Here is a 15,523-nt window from a genome sequence, read left to right on the forward strand (position 1 = left end):
TTGCAGTGGTTTATGCCATTGACAAGTTTAGATCCTACCTAGTGGGATCAAAGGTGATTGTGTACACTGACCATGCTGCTCTTAAATATTTACTCACAAAGCAGGATTCAAAACCCAGGCTTATTAGATGGGTGTTGCTTCTGCAAGAGTTTGATATAGAAATAAGAGACAGATAAGGGACAGAAAACCAAGTGGCTGATCATCTGTCCCGAATAGAACCAGTAGCTGGGGCGTCCCTCCCTTCTACTGAGATCTCTGAGACCTTCCCAGATGAGCAACTCTTTGCCATTCAGGAAGCTCCATGGTTTGCAGATATGGCAAACTATAAAGCTGTGAGGTTCATACCCAAGGAGTACAGCAATGTGCAAAGAAAGAAATTAATTTCAGATGCAAAGTACTACCTCTGGGATGAACCATATCTCTTTAAGAGATGTGCTGACGGAGTGATCCGCAGGTGTGTACCCAGAGGAGAAGCACAAAGGATCCTATGGCACTGCCATGGATCACAATATGGAGGACATTTCGGAAGTGAGAGAACAGCCACTAAAGTCCTCCAGTGTGGCTTCTACTGGCCTACTCTCTATAAAGATTCCCGAGAGTTTGTGCGTAACTGTGACAGTTGCCAAAGAGCTGGTAACCTGCCTCACGGATATGCCATGCCTCAACAAGGGATATTAGAGATAGAATTGTTTGATGTATGGGGAATTGACTTCATGGGTCCATTCCCACCATCATACTCAAACACTTACATTCTGGTGGCGGTGGACTATGTATCTAAGTGGGTAGAAGCAATTGCTACACCCACTAATGATACCAAGACCGTGCTAAAGTTCCTCCAGAAAAACATCTTCAGCAGATTTGGTGTTCCCAGAGTACTAATCAGTGATGGGGGCTCTCATTTCTGCAATAAACAGCTATACTCTGCTATGGTTAGATATGGAATCAGCCATAAAGTGGCAACTCCATATCATCCACAGACAAATGGGCAAGCTGAGGTCTCTAACAGAGAGCTAAAAAGAATCCTAGAACGGACTGTGATGGCCCGAAGAAAGGATTGGGCAAAGAGCTTGGATGATGCTCTGTGGGCATACAGAACAGCATTCAAGACTCCTATAGGAACCTCTCCATACCAACTGGTGTATGGGAAGGCCTGTCATTTGCCTGTGGAACTGGAACATAAAGCCTATTGGGCAACCAGATTCCTAAACATGGATGCTCAGTTAGCTGGTGAGAAAAGACTGCTCCAGCTAAATGAACTAGAGGAGTTCAGACTCAATGCCTTTGAAAATGCAAAAATTTATAAGGAAAAGGCAAAGAAGTGGCATGACAAGAGATTGTCAACCAGAGTCTTTGAGCCAGGACAAAAAGTTTTGCTCTTCAACTCCAGGCTCAAATTGTTTCCAGGAAAACTCAAATCCCGGTGGAGGGGTCCGTATGTGATCACAGGAGTGTCACCATATGGATATGTTGAGCTTCAGGATATTGATTCTGACAAGAAGTTCATTGTTAATGGACAGAGAATCAAGCACTATCTTGAAGGAAATTTTGAGCAGGAATGCTCAAAACTGAGACTTGAGTGATTCTTAGCAGAAGTCCAGCTAAAGACAGTAAAGAAGCGCTTGCTGGGAGGCAACCCAGTCAGTAGGAGGGTATATGATCAGTTCTTACAGAGGCAAGTATCAAAAATGAAGGAATTCACAGAGTTACAGAAGGATTCAGCTCAAAAAGCAGGGAAAATGAGCTTACTGGCGAAAAAACGCCAGTAAGGGGCATTTTGGGCGTTAAACGCCAGAATGGGTATTGATGACAAGTCATCATATACCCATTTTTCAAGCTAATTTCACTTGTTTTGTTAGTTTTTATACACTTTCTTGCATCCTAAGTAAGTGATTTGGAATGAAAATGCATGAGTTCTTTAAATCAAGCAACCACCATGAAATTAATGTTAATCCATGAGGTTTAAGCTAATTTTAATTGAATTTTAATTGATTTATAAGCCTCTTGAATTTAGTGATACTTTGAGTGGTTGTTTTGGTTTATTGTAGGTGATGAAAAAAAAAAAAAAAAGAGAAGAAAACGTGGCCTAAAGAAAGCGTGACTCAAGGAAAAGGAAGCGTGGTTAAAGGAATGAGAAGTGTGCCGCATGGAAGGGAGGAAGCAAACATTGCCCTCCACAAGGGCACACTGCCCTCTAGGAGGGCAACATAAGGAAACAAGCTTGAGAAGCAATTCTGCCCTGCCCTCCTCAAGGGCAATGTCGGGCTCACAAGGGCAGAATTGTGATGCAAAGTATGGTTGGAAGCAAGAATTTTCGCTAAGTTAAAATCTGGCCGCACACAGCATGACCATGCCTACTTCAAAGGGCTATAACTTGAGCTACAGACGTCCAATTGATGTGCTTCCAGTTGCGTTGGAAAGCTGACATTCAGAGCTTTCCAACGATATATAGCAATCCATATTTGGCGCACAATTGAGGCAGGAACGAGAGGCATCTTTAAGGGCAAAAAATAAGCGAAAATAAACAAAAATGCTTCCATCAAGGTTCGAAGAGGGAGACACACGGTTAAGGAAGTGGTGCGCGCACAAGACACACCAAGGCAACATTGCCCTGCCCTCCACAAGGGCAGGGCAGCATCCTAAGCACCAAGCAACAAATTTGGCGCACCAATTTCCCCCCCTGGCAGCACCAACACACGCACGCCTCAACCTTGGCAGCACCAACTTTTCTGCCCTGCCCTTGGCACGGGCAGGGCAGCGTTTTACAATCCTGGCAGCACCATGGCCGCACCAACTCGCATCAACACACACCAAGGCCGCACCAACTCGCATCAACACACACCAAGGTCGCACCAACCTCATGCACCATGCACCAAATTTCTGCCCTGCCCTCCACAAGGGCAGGGCAGCCTCCTGGGAGTGAATTTTCATGGGCCGAAAATTCAAACTAAAATCCCATTTTAATTCATTTCTTCACCAAATCAAAAGCCCATCCAAATCCCAAAATCCAACAATAGAAAGTGTATAAATAGGAGCTAGTTTGATGTAATTAGAACCTCTTGCTTTGCTTTGAATTTTTTTTGCACTTTCTTTGAGCTTTGAATTTATTTTGCACTTTGGAACTTCTCTTGGTGACTTCACTGAGAGTTCAGAGAGTTGGGGAGGAGAATTGATCTCTCTTCTTCCTCATTCTTGCTTGGGTCTTTTTAATTTCCTTGTTTTGAGTTTTGGGTGTGATGAGTTGAGGAAATTCTGTCTCAACCTCCATTCCAAAATCTCCTTAATTCTGTTTCTGCATAATCAATTGAATTTCAATTTCCTTTACTGCTTCTTCTTTAAATTGCTGTCAATTGCTTTGTGAACTTGGATCTAGGAAGGCAAATTGGGTTTTAGGCTCTGTTACCTAAGCCCTTGAGTCCTGAGATCAGAATTCACTTGGGTTCTTCTGTGAACCCCTTTCTGCATTTTATTTCCTTTCTGTCTGAATGCTTACTGTTTCTGAGTTAATTTTTGCTCTCTTAATTGTTGCAATTTACTTCTTCTTTGTTTAGATTCTGCAATCCCATTCCTCAATTCCCTTTTATATTCAAGTCGTTTATCTTTCTTGCCATTTAAGTTAATGCAATTTACATTTCTTGTCATTTAAGATTCTTGCAATTTACATTTCTTGCTCTTTAAGTTTCAATGCAATTTACTTTCTGCAACTTTAAATTCCCTGTCATTTATAATTCTGTCGGCTACACTTCATCCAAATTCACTTCAATGTTAGCTTGACTAAACTAATCACTCACTAAAATTGCTTGATCCATCAATCCCTGTGGGATCGACCTCACTCTTGTGAGTTATTATTACTTGATGCGACCCGGTACACTTGCCGGTTGGATATGTGTGTTGGAAATTCATTTTTCCGCAAAAACACCATCAAGTTTTTGGCGCCGTTGCCGGGGATTGATTAGATCAACAATGATTAAGTGGGTGAGAAGTCTAGATCAAGCAATTTTTTATTTTTGTTCTCTGCTTTAAAGTGAAACCAAGGTGTTTGAGTTATTGCCTCACTAAGAAATTCTTTCTCTGTGACATGAATTTCAAATTTCATTGATGTTTACAAAATACAAATGGAGTTCAACTCATCTTATGGTCAAACAAAATTTTATGGGATATCATCCACCATCACCAATATCTAATGATGGCTGGGAATATCACCAAGAGAATACACATTCTAAGCACTCCAACTCATGGAGATTTGCTTCAAAGACACAAGATGAGCAAGAAAATCATATGGGATATTTCCCACCACCACAAAATGATTCAAGTCATTACTCTAATGGTGGCTGGGAGTATCACCAAGGAATGGAAGAGCATCCACCCTCACATCCCAGTTTCTCATTTGAAAGTTCTTCATCACTTGATTATTATTACTCTCAACCTTCATCTCTTGAACCACCTGATGAGGATTACTTTCAAGCCATTGAAATACATAAAAAACTCATGGAAAGATACACACAACCCCAATCCTGGAAAGAAATCATCTTCAAGAAGATGAATGGCCCCTTAGAGCAAACAAGGAGGAGCGTAGAACCACTGAGCAAGGAAAATGAAGGCCAATTGATGGATGTGAAGGAGAAAGTGGAAGAGCAAGATAAGGAGGCCACTGCATCAAGTGAACTTTCAATGAAGAATGAGGTGGTTGAAAATGAAACTGCACTTGAGATGACAAGGGAACATGACAACTCACAAATCTCACAAACTTCCCTGGACCAAAATGCCTCAACACTTGAATCCATGATTGAAAGGTATGAAGAGGAGATGAAGAAAGCTTGGGAAGATCAACAAACCTCCTCCATGAAAGAGCTATTAAAGCAAATGTTGAGTGCAAGAGAGGAAGTGGAAGAGCAAGAAAGTGAGAAAGACATTCAAGAGGAGTCACACTCAAGTGAAGCAGAGAAGTGCAAAGAGAAAAAGCTCATTGAACCACCAATTCAAAAGGCTCTGGATGAAGATCAAACTCCAAAAATCACACAGCAACCATGTCTTGACATCCAAGAAGTGAAGGCAACTAACAAAAGCACCAAGCCTGTCCCTAAAAGCAAGCTCAATCAAGCAAAATTCAAAAGGAAGCTTGCTGAGAGGAAACCAAGAAAGGGGACAAAAGCTGAAACTTCTCCCCCCTTGAAGTCATTCCTCTTAACCAATTGGAAGAAGAGGAAGAAAGTGAATAACAACATGTCAAGCTAATGACACTAAAAGAGCACTTGTTGGGAGGTAACCCAACCGTAGGTAACATTTCTTCTCTGCTTTGTCTTCGTTCTTTACTTTGTTTAAATTCAATAAATGGGCATATGGTTACATTCTAAGTTTGGTGTTGTCTTGCAACAACTTGTTTTTAATTTTTTTGGATGATTGCATCAAATCAAAAATGGAAGTGACACACTAAGATTCTAAGTTTGGTGTGCCACTTAATTCTCTATGTAATTCATTAAGCAACATCACTTGTCTGCATAATCATAAGGCCTTTGCAGTGTTGTTTTTCTTTTGGTTTGACACTTTATTATTCTGTTTACTTTAGTTATTTCTTTATTTTTAATACTTTCACTTATTTTGCTTCTTAACTGTTTTTGTTAATACATCACCAAGAGATCCTTATTCATGACATATTCTTGGCTTGGTGATTGTATTTACATATAACAGTTTCTTTTGTTTAGTTTTAATTCAAATAAATTGACATATGGTTGTATTCTAAGTTTGGTGTTGCTATGCAACAAAATTTGGTTCCAATCCTTACAAGATACTTGCATCAATTCCAAGAGAAAGTGTCACACTAAGTTTGGTGTGCCACTTATATTTTTATGCAATGTATCATGCACACCAACTTATATTTGCAATCAAAATGTTTCTGTCTCTTGTGCCTTCATGGCTATCTTAAATTTTGCTTGCTTAAAACACATGTGCTACTAACATTTCATTGTATAAGACATTCATGATCCATCTTAGTCCTATAGCCATTGTTCTAATTGTTGCTTGAGGATGAGCAAGCACTCTAAGTTTGGCAAGGGAAAGGGAAGAATTGGAGAAAAAGGACAACAATAATGAAGATGAACTACAAGGTTGTAGAGTTCCTTTTCTTCTCAGTTATTTCCATCACTTTAAATTGCATGATTGTCTTCATCTTTTCTGTTTACATGTGTGTATGAATAAAGCATAGCTTGAATCTTAATTTGTAATATGTTGCTGTGGCATTATAACTACCAACTTGAGCTTTGTGAATTCAAAAGCAATAAAGCATCATGATCATAAACAAACAAGGCATTAAAGAAGAATTTGGCATGTGCATACAAGTATTGGAAAGCTAGTATGATTGATTGTTGCTCAATTGCATTGGATTTTATTTAATTGAAGTTTTTCATCTAGTACATTTTGTGAAATCTTTTGAAATCATGAAAACCTTGAAGAAGCAATTACAATTAAAGCAAGAAAAGAAAAAGGGAAGGAATGAGAAAGTTGAAGGCTCTGAGTACCAATGGCAATTTATTTGCTAAGTGCTTGTGGTGTTTATGTATCAAGCCAAATGCTTGAAAACAAAACACTTAGAAGTCAAGGCTAGGCTCAAGTGCAAAAGCACTCCCTCAAAGCTCAAGGCTCTGAGCATCAATGATTAGAGAGTCAAGAAAAGAAAAGAAAAAAATGAGCTTAATGAAGTCCTCTAATTAAATGCTTGTGGTGCTTATGTATCAAGTGGTAATACTTGAAAACAAAGCATTTAGAAGTCGTAGCTTTGTTATTAACTCATGGGGCAAAGCACCCAAAAGGAGAAAAAAAAAAGAAAAAAAAATCAAAAGCTTGTTTCAAGGAAGAATTATAAGAAAATGATTTCATAAAATAAGCTAGATAGAAGCATCAATCATTTACATCTCTTTTGTAATTGTAGCATGCATAGAAAACTAGCTTGCCATGAACATTGAGTTGCTATTCTTCTTACCTTGGGTTGTCAATCTTTATTGCATGATTCTTTTCTTGCTTGGGGACAAGCAAGGTTTAAGTTTGGTGTTGTGATGACAAGTCATCATATACCCATTTTTCAAGCTAATTTCACTTGTTTTGTTAGTTTTTATACACTTTCTTGCATCCTAAGTAAGTGATTTGGAATGAAAATGCATGAGTTCTTTAAATCAAGCAACCACCATGAAATTAATGTTAATCCATGAGGTTTAAGCTAATTTTAATTGAATTTTAATTGATTTATAAGCCTCTTGAATTTAGTGATACTTTGAGTGGTTGTTTTGGTTTATTGTAGGTGATGAAAAAAAAAAAAAAAAGAGAAGAAAACGTGGCCTAAAGAAAGCGTGACTCAAGGAAAAGGAAGCGTGGTTAAAGGAATGAGAAGTGTGCCGCATGGAAGGGAGGAAGCAAACATTGCCCTCCACAAGGGCACACTGCCCTCTAGGAGGGCAACATAAGGAAACAAGCTTGAGAAGCAATTCTGCCCTGCCCTCCTCAAGGGCAATGTCGGGCTCACAAGGGCAGAATTGTGATGCAAAGTATGGTTGGAAGCAAGAATTTTCGCTAAGTTAAAATCTGGCCGCACACAGCATGACCATGCCTACTTCAAAGGGCTATAACTTGAGCTACAGACGTCCAATTGATGTGCTTCCAGTTGCGTTGGAAAGCTGACATTCAGAGCTTTCCAACGATATATAGCAATCCATATTTGGCGCACAATTGAGGCAGGAACGAGAGGCATCTTTAAGGGCCAAAAATAAGCAAAAATAAACAAAAATGCTTCCATCAAGGTTCGAAGAGGGAGACACACGGTTAAGGAAGTGGTGCGCGCACAAGACACACCAAGGCAACATTGCCCTGCCATCCACAAGGGCAGGGCAGCATCCTAAGCACCAAGCAACAAATTTGGCGCACCAATTTCCCCCCCTGGCAGCACCAACACACGCACGCCTCAACCTTGGCAGCACCAACTTTTCTGCCCTGCCCTTGGCACGGGCAGGGCAGCGTTTTACAATCCTGGCAGCACCATGGCCGCACCAACTCGCATCAACACACACCAAGGCCGCACCAACTCGCATCAACACACACCAAGGCCGCACCAACCTCATGCACCATGCACCAAATTTCTGCCCTGCCCTCCACAAGGGCAGGGCAGCCTCCTGGGAGTGAATTTTCATGGGCCGAAAATTCAAACTAAAATCCCATTTTAATTCATTTCTTCACCAAATCAAAAGCCCATCCAAATCCCAAAATCCAACAATAGAAAGTGTATAAATAGGAGCTAGTTTGATGTAATTAGAACCTCTTGCTTTGCTTTTGAATTTTTTTTGCACTTTCTTTGAGCTTTGAATTTTATTTTTGCACTTTGGAACTTCTCTTGGTGACTTCACTGAGAGTTCAGAGAGTTGGGGAGGAGAATTGATCTCTCTTCTTCCTCATTCTTGCTTGGGTCTTTTTAATTTCCTTGTTTTGAGTTTTGGGTGTGATGAGTTGAGGAAATTCTGTCTCAACCTCCATTCCAAAATCTCCTTAATTCTGTTTCTGCATAATCAATTGAATTTCAATTTCCTTTACTGCTTCTTCTTTAAATTGCTGTCAATTGCTTTGTGAACTTGGATCTAGGAAGGCAAATTGGGTTTTAGGCTCTGTTACCTTAGCCCTTGAGTCCTGAGATCAGAATTCACTTGGGTTCTTCTGTGAACCCCTTTCTGCATTTTATTTCCTTTCTGTCTGAATGCTTACTGTTTCTGAGTTAATTTTTGCTCTCTTAATTGTTGCAATTTACTTCTTCTTTGTTTAGATTCTACAATCCCATTCCTCAATTCCCTTTTATATTCAAGTCGTTTATCTTTCTTGCCATTTAAGTTAATGCAATTTACATTTCTTGTCATTTAAGATTCTTGCAATTTACATTTCTTGCTCTTTAAGTTTCAATGCAATTTACTTTCTGCAACTTTAAATTCCCTGTCATTTATAATTCTGTCGGCTACACTTCATCCAAATTCACTTCAATGTTAGCTTGACTAAACTAATCACTCACTAAAATTGCTTGATCCATCAATCCCTATGGGATCGACCTCACTCTTGTGAGTTATTATTACTTGATGCGACCCGGTACACTTGCCGGTTGGATATGTGTGTTGGAAATTCATTTTTCCGCAAAAACACCATCAGGTATCATTCTGGGCGTTTAACGCCAGGAATGGTGCCATTTTGGGCGTTAAACGCCAGAATGGGCACCATTCTGGGCGTTTAACGCCAGGTGTGCAGCATCCTGGGCGTTCTGAAAAACGCCCAGTGACAAAGGATTTCTGGCGTTTAACGCCAGCCAGGGCACCTGGCTGGGCGTTAAACGCCCAAAAGGGGTAGCAAATGGGCGTTAAACGCCAGAATGGGTGCCATTCTGGGCGTTTAACACCAGCTTGGTGGGGGGACCACAATTTTGTTTTTAATTCAATTTTTTTTAAACTTTCCTTTTTTCACCCATACTTTTCTACAAAATCACACTTCAATCATTCATCATTCACTTTCAAATCTTCAAAAATCAAAACCATTCTTCAAATTTATTTCAAATCAATCACAAACATTGTTCAAAAATTTCACCCTTTTTTCAATTTCTTTCCATATCTTCTCAAATCTCCTTTCAAATTTCTCTCTTCTTTTTCGAAAACTCCCCTCCCCACCTTATAAATACACGTTTGTCTCCCTCATTCCATCACACCATTCGAATTTTCTCTTCCTCCCCCTCTCTTCTCTCCTTTCTTTTGCTTGAGGACAAGCAAACCTCTAAGTTTGGTGTGCTTTTCCGTGATCACTAAGCCAAGATTCATCAATATCATGGATCCTAAGGGAAAACAAACCAATTTAAGAGGAAAGAAAGAGACTAATCCAAAGAATCTTTGGAATCAATAGAAGTTCTTAACCAAAGAACATGAAGACCATTATCACAAAATAATGGGTCTGAGGTCAGTGATCCCGGAAGTGAAATTTGATCTGAAAGAAGATGAATATCCGGGGATCCAAGAGCAAATTCGAAACAGAGGTTGGGAAGTTCTAACCAATCCTGAGACAAAGGTTGGAAGGAACATGGTTCAGGAATTCTACTCAAATCTGTGGCTGACAGATAAGCAGAGAATGACTGGAACCGCTTACCATACCTATAGAACCATGGTCAGAGGGAAAGTTATGTATTTCCATCTGGACAAAATAAGAGAAATCTTCAAGTTGCCTCAACTGCAAGATGATCCTGACTCCTTTAATAGGAGAATGGTGAGAGTAGACAAAGGGTTGGACCAAGTTCTAGAGGACATATGCCTCCCTGGAACTAAGTGGATAACCAATTCTAAGGGTGTTCCAAACCAACTCAAGAGAGGAGACCTCAAACCAATTGCAAGAGGGTGGCTAGACTTCATTGGGCGTTCCATATTGCCCACTAGCAACCGTTCTGAGGTTACCATCAAGAGAGCAGTAATGATTCATTGCATTATGCTTGGAAAAGAAGTGGAGGTTCATCATGTGATTGCTTGTGAGATCTACACAATTGCAAATAAAAATTCCACTGAAGCCAAATTGGCCTACCCAAGCTTAATTTCCTTGCTCTGCAAAGAGGCTGGGGTGAAGATGGGAGTAGATGAGTTCATACCCATTGAACATCCAATCACCAAGAAGTCAATGGAAGGACAAGTGCAAGACAACTCTATCAAAAGGAGGGCGCATGAGTTCCTCCCTGAATTCCCTGAAATTGGCTACTGGGCCAGCCTAGAGGCATCTATCAACAAGTTGCAAGAGACTATGGAGCAACTTAAGGAAGAACAGCAGAATCAAAACTGCATGCTCTGCAAATTGCTGAAGGAGCAAGAGAAGCAGGGGCGTGAGATTCAAGAGATGAAACGCCAAAAGCTCTCCTCTCAAGCTGAGGGAGCATCCACTTCTCAAAATCAAGGTTGTTGAGTCCTAACTCTGTGAAAACCTCTATCATTAGGAGCCTACTCTTTTTCGTTCTTTTTTTATTTATTTTATTTTTCTATTTCTAGTTTCATCTTATATTTATTTTTTGAGTCTTGTTCTTAGTTCATAATTAATAAAATTAAAGTTTATGCCTTAAAGCTATGAATGTCCTATGAATCCATCACCTCTCTTAAAAGAAAAATGCTTTAATCACAAAAGAACAAGAAGTACAGGGTTTCGAAATTTATCCTTGAAACTAGTTGGATTAGTTTGATGTGGTGGCAATACTTTTTGTTTTCTGAATGAATGCTTGAACAGTGCATATGTCTTTTGAATTTGCTGTTTTAAGAATGTTAAATTTGTTGGCTCTTGAAAGAATGAGGAGAAAGAGAACTGTTATTGAGGATCTGAAAAATCATAAAAAATGATTCTTGAAGCAAGAAAAAGCAAAAAAAAAAAATTTTTTTTTCGAAAAAAAAAGAGAAGAAGAAAAGAAAAAGAAAAAGAAAGAAATAAAGTTGTGAACCAAGGCAAAAAGAGTGTGCTTAAGAACCTTGGACACCTCTAATTGGGGACTTTAGCAAAGCTGAGTCACAATCTAAAAAGGTTCACCCAATTATGTGTCTGTGGCATGTATGTATCCGGTGGTAATACTGGAAGACAGAGTGCTTTGGGCCACAGCCAAGACTCATACACTAGCTATGTTCAAGAATCATCATACTTAACTAGGAGAATCAATAACACTATCTGAGTTCTGAGTTCTCATAGATGCCAATCATTCTGAACTTCAAAGGATAGAGTGAGATGCCAAAACTGTTCGGAGGCAAAAAGCTACTAGTCCCGCTCATCTAATTGGAGCTATGTTTCTTTGATATTTTGGAGTCTATAGTATATTCTCTTCTTTTTATCCTATTTTGATTTTCAGTTGCTTGGGGACAAGCAACAATTTAAGTTTGGTGTTGTGATGAGCGGATAATTTATACGCTTTTTGGCATTGTTTTTAGTATGTTTTTAGTATCTTTTAGTTAGTTTTTATTATATTTTTATTAGTTTTTATTTAAAATTCACTTTTCTGGACTTTACTATGAGTTTGTGTGTTTTTCTGTGATTTCAGGTATTTTCTGGCTGAAATTGAAGGTTCTGAGCAAAAATCTGATCCAGAGACTGAAAAGGACTGCAGATGCTGTTGGATTCTGACCTCCCTGCACTCGAAGTGGATTTTCTGGAGCTACAGAAGCCCAAATGGCGCGCTCTCAACGGCGTTGGAAAGTAGACATCCTGGGCTTTCCAGAAATATATAATAGTCAATACTTTGCCCAAGATTTGATGGCCCAAACTGGCGTAGCAATTCGGCCTCAGATATTCCAGCGTTAAACGCCGGAACTGGCATAAAAGTTGGAGTTAAACGCCCAAACTGGCATGAAAGCTGGCGTTTAACTCCAGAAAAGGTCTCTACACGAAATTACTTCATTGCTCAGCCCAAGCACACACCAAGTGGGCCCGGAAGTGGATTTTTCTGTCATTTACTATTTCTGTAAACCTTAGGATACTAGTTTTACTATTTATAGGATCTTTTGACATTGTATCCGTACCTTATGACCTCATAACACTTTTTACACGTTTCATTGTACCTTCCACAGCATGAGTCTCTAAACCCCATGGTTGGGGGTGAGGAGCTCTGCTGTGTCTTGATGGATTAATGCAATTACTACTGTTTCTTATTCAATCATGCTTGCTTCCATTCTAAGATATCACTTGCTCTTAACCCGGATGAATGTGATGATCTGTGACACTCATCATCATTCTCAACTATGAACATGTGCCTGACAACCACCTCTGTTCTACTTTAGATTAAGTAGATATCTCTTGGGTTCTTTAATCGGAATCTTCGTGGTATAAGCTAGAACTGATGGCGGCATTCAAGAGAGTCTGGAAGGTCTAAACCTTGTCTGTGGTATTCTGAGTAGGACTCAATGATTGAATGACTGTGACGTGCTTCAAACTCCTGAAGGCGGGGCGTTAGTGACAGACGCAAAAGAATCACTGAATTCTATTTCGGCCTGATTGAGAACCGACAGATGATTAGCCTATGCTGTGACAGAGCATCAGGGACGTATTTTCACTGAGAGGATGGGAGGTAGCCATTGACAACGGTGAAACCCTACATACAGCTTGCCATGGAAGGAGCCTTGCGTGTTTGATGAAGATGACAGTAGGAAAGCAGAGATTCGGAAGATGGAGCATCTCCAAAGCCTCAGCCTATTCTCCATTACTGCAAAACAAGTACCTTTTTCACGTTCTTTAGCTTTTTACAATCAATCCTGATAATTTCTGATATCCTGACTAAGATTTACAAGGTAACCATAGCTTGCTTCAAGCCGACAATCTCCGTGGGATCGACCCTTGCTCACGCAAGGTATTACTTGGACGACCCAGTGCACTTGCTGGTTAGTTGTGCGGGATTGCAAAAGTGTTATTGCAATTTCGTGCACCAACAGGGCTAGAACATGGTTGGACTCTCAACCTAAAGATAGCCTGGACTCTTGGGATAAGCTAGTCACGGCCTTCTTGGCTAAGTTCTTTCCTCCTCAAAAGCTGAGCAAGCTTAGAGTGGATGTTCAGACCTTCAAACAAAAAGATGGTGAATCCCTCTATGAAGCTTGGGAAAGATACAAGCACATGACCAAAAGGTGTCCTTCTGACATGCTTTCAGAGTGGACCATTTTGGATATATTTTATTATGGTCTATCTGATTTCTCTAAGATGTCACTGGACCATTCTACAGGTGGATCCATTCACCTAAAGAAAACGCTTACAGAAGCTCAAGAACTCATTGACATGGTTGCAAATAACCAATTCATGTACGCTTCTGAGAAGAATTCTGTGAATAATGGGATGCCTCAGAAGAAGGGAGTTATTGAAATTGATGCTCTGAATGCCATATTGGCTCAGAACAAAATGTTGACTCAGCAAGTCAACACGATTTCTCAAAGTCTGAATGGATGGAAAAATGCATCCAATAGTACTAAAGAGGCATCTTCTAAAGAAGAAGCTTATGATCTTGAGAACCCTGCAATAGTAGAGGTAAATTACATGGGTAAACCTTATGGAAACATCTATAATTCCTCATGGAGAAATCATCCAAATTTCTCATAGAAGGATCAACAAAAGCCTCAACAAGGCTTTAATAATGGTGGAAGAAATAAGCTTAGCAATAGCAAGCCTTATCCATCATCTTCTCAGCAATAGACAGAGAATTCTGAGCAGAGTACCTCTAACTTAGCAAACATAGTCTCTGATCTGTCTAAGGCCACTTTAAGTTTCATGAGTGAAACAAGGTCTTCCATTAGAAATTTGGAGGCACAAGTGGGCCAGCTGAGTAAGAAAGTCACAGAAACTCCTCCTAGTACTCTCCCAAGCAATACTGAAGAGAATCCAAAAAGAGAGTGCAAGGCCATTGACATAATCAACATGGCTGAACCTAGAGAGGGAGGAGAGGACGTGAATCCTAATGAGGAAGACCTCATGGGACGTCTCTCAAGCAAGAAGGAGTTCCCTATTGAGGACCCAAAGGAATCTGAAGGTCATATAGAGACCATAGAGATCCCAGTAAACCTCCTTCTGCCATTCATGAGCTTTGAAGACTATTCTTCCTCTGAAGAGGATGAAGATGTAACTGGAGAGCAAATTGCTCAATATCTAGGGGCCATCATGAAGCTGAATGCCAAGTTATTTGGTAATGATACTTGGGAAGGTGAACCTCCCTTGCTCATTAGTGAACTAGATACATGGGTTCAGCAAACTTTACCTCAAAAGAAACAAGATCCTAGAAAATTCTTAATACCCTGTACCATGGACACCATGACCTTTGAGAAGGCTCTGTGTAACCTGGGGTCAGGTATAAATCTTATGCCACTCTCTGTAATGGAGAAACTGGGGATCATTGAGGTACAGCCTGCCACATTCTCATTAGAGATGGCAGACAGATCACAAAGACAAGCTTATGGATTAGTAGAGGACGTGTTAGTAAAGGTTAAAGGCCTTTACATCCCTGCTGATTTCATAATCTTAGACACTAGGAAGGAGGAGGATGAATGCATCATCCTTGGAAGACCTTTCCTAGCCACAATAGGAGCTGTGATTGATGTTAACAGAGGAGAATTAGTCCTTCAATTGAATGGGGACTACCTTGTGTTTAAATTCCAGGGCTATCCTTTTGTAACAATAGAGCGGAAGCATGAAAAGCTTCTCTCAGTACAGAGTCAAATAAAGCCCCCACAATCAAACTCTAAGTTTGGTGTTGGGAGACCACAACCAAACTCTAAGTTTGGTGTTGAGAAACTCCCACATCTAAACTCTAAGTTTAGTGTTGGGAGTCTACAACATTGACCTGATCACCTGTGAAGCTCCATGAGAGCTCACTGTCAAGCTATTGACATTAAAGAAGCACTTATTGTGAGGCAACCGAATTTTTATTTATCTAATTCTTTTTTTTATTGTTCTTTTATGTTTTATTAGGTTCATGATCATGTGGAGTCACAAAACAAATACTAAAATTAAAAATAGAATAAAAAACAGCAGA

The 15,523-nt window shown here is 39.9% G+C and overlaps 1 non-coding gene across 1 annotated transcript; it reads right to left on the bottom strand.

The window, feature by feature from the left end:
* Window positions 1–13,542: 13,542 nt before the first annotated feature.
* On the bottom strand, window positions 13,543–13,650 carry LOC130983733 (small nucleolar RNA R71). The gene has a single exon (XR_009087711.1). It is a non-coding gene; the product is annotated as a small nucleolar RNA R71 (small nucleolar RNA).
* Between the last annotated feature and the right edge of the window lie 1,873 nt (window positions 13,651–15,523).

Source organism: Arachis stenosperma, chromosome 5 (genome assembly GCF_014773155.1).
Source record: "Arachis stenosperma cultivar V10309 chromosome 5, arast.V10309.gnm1.PFL2, whole genome shotgun sequence".
NCBI lineage: Eukaryota > Viridiplantae > Streptophyta > Magnoliopsida > Fabales > Fabaceae > Arachis > Arachis stenosperma.